Below are 2143 nucleotides of genomic sequence, written 5' to 3' on the forward strand. Positions count from 1 at the left end.
CCGAAGCCCGCGAACAGGAATATTCCAAGTTCAGACAGAAGGGGGGAGTCAGATCGCTATGATCGCCAGGAACTTTACTTTTGGTGTCTAATTTTTATTGTTGCGCTACTTGTGCCGCCTGTTGATGTTAAGTAGGCAGCTACAGTGGCTGAATGATAACATCTTCGGGTTTTATTTAATGAAATGTATTTTATTTCATCGGGGTGCCTACTTCACCTACTAACACCCTAGTACTATCCGTAGCTCCCGTTCTCCTCAGCCCGAGAAAACACAGAGTGAAGGGTATGTGTTGCAAATGACTCCTTTGTAAAGGTCCATAACGTGAAATAAAACATCCTAAGTTTGATGCTGTAGATATTGTTATAAGGGAGTGTGAGACTATTGAAACATGTCACTTTCAGAGTTTTATTGATATTTTTTTAATTTTATTTCACCTTTATTTTTCCAGGTAGGCTAGTTGAGAACAAGTTCTCATTTGCAACTGCGACCTGGCCAAGATAAAGCATAGCAGTGTATAGTTTACAGAGTGCTAAAAATCATTGCTGTTGCTAGCTAGCATGCCTTTCTGTGATGCATACAGTTAGCTGAGCTTCTGACTGATGATAGCGTTGCATTGTGGGAGATGTAGTTTTAACCCTCTATGGTCAATGGGATTAAGGTGATTTCACGTTTTAGCTTGTTTGTAATTACAGTGTTTTTGTACATTAGTTATTGTATTTTAATAAGGTCAACACTGAAAGCACCTAGCAATGTATTGGGGATGTGAGACAGGATATGTGTTTTACCTTTTCTTCATGCTCCTGTTTAGAACAACTTGTCAGATGCATTGGAGACTGATGTTTTCCTGTCCTGTCTTTTCACAATACCATTGCAGATCAGCATAAAAGCCAAGAAGACTGCCGTGGTGTCGTTCTTCATTTCTTGGATCTCCTGTGGTACATGTAAAGACCGCTACATATACATATGGGGGGGGAAAAAACTCTAAAACAGTATGTAAACATGATTAAAAGTGCCCAGTGTTCAATGACTATGTAGGGCAGCAGTCTCTAAGGTACAGGGTAGAGTACCGGGTGGTAGCTGACTAGTAACAGTGATTAAAGTTCAGGGCAGGGTAATGGGTGGAGGCTGGCAAGTGGTGACTATTTAATGGCCTGGAGATAGAAGCGGCTTCTCAGTCTCTCTGTCCCAGCATTGATGTACCTGTACTGTCTCTACCATCTAGATAGTAGCTGGGTGAACAGGCCATGGCTCGGGTGGCTGAGGTCCTTCCTTCCTGTGACACCGAGCGCTGTGGATGCCTGGAGGGCAGGCACTGTACCCTGGTGATGTGTTCGGCTGAGCGCACCACCCTCTGGAGAGCCCTGCGGTTGCGGACGGTGCAGTTGCCATACCAGGCGGAGATACAGCCTGACAGGATGCTCTCAGTGGTGCATCTAGATGTTTATGGGGGTCTTAAGGGCCAAGCTGAATTTCTTTTTCAGGTTGTCGAGGAACATGAAGCTTTTCACCCTCTCCCCTGTGGCCCTGTCAATGTGGATGGAGGCGTGCCCCCTCTGCTGTCTCCTGAAGTCCACGATCAGCGCCTTCATTTTGTTGACATTGTGGGAGAGGTTATTTTTCTGGCACCACTCCGCCAGGGCCCTCACCTCCTCCATGTAGGCTGTCTCGTCATTTTTGTTGTTGGTAATCAGGCCTATCACTGTTATGTCATTGCAAACTTGATGATTGAGTTGGAGACGTGCGTGGCCATTCAGTCATGGATAAACAGGGAGTACAGGAGGGGGCTGAGCACGTACCCTTGTGGGGCCCTCATGTTGAGGATCAGTCTCGGATCAATTCCATCCTAAATCGTGAAGTTCAGTTTAGTCAGCTATTCCTACCCTAAACACTAACCTCTTACCCTAACTATAACCCTTACAAGCTCCCAGCCATCCAGGACATATATGCCAGGTGGTGTCTGAGAAAGACACAAAACATTGCCAAAAACTCAAGCCACTCGAGACATGGACTGTTCTCCATGCTCCCGTCCATCTGGCGATACTGTGCATCAAGGATAAGACCAACAGACTCCTAAACAGCTAACTATATGCTGACTCTATGCTCTTCCACAGGTCTCTACCTACTCAGACACACACACCTTCAC

At 45.7% G+C, this 2143-nt stretch overlaps 1 long non-coding RNA gene across 1 annotated transcript; it reads left to right on the top strand.

Annotated features, from left to right (window-relative positions):
• LOC116374418 (uncharacterized) lies at window positions 1–2143 on the top strand. Its single transcript, XR_004210344.1, has 3 exons — window positions 1–282; window positions 875–941; window positions 1223–2143. It is a non-coding gene; the product is annotated as an uncharacterized LOC116374418 (long non-coding RNA).

The sequence above is a fragment of the Oncorhynchus kisutch genome, linkage group LG6 (assembly GCF_002021735.2).
Source record: "Oncorhynchus kisutch isolate 150728-3 linkage group LG6, Okis_V2, whole genome shotgun sequence".
Classification (NCBI taxonomy): Eukaryota; Metazoa; Chordata; class Actinopteri; order Salmoniformes; family Salmonidae; genus Oncorhynchus; species Oncorhynchus kisutch.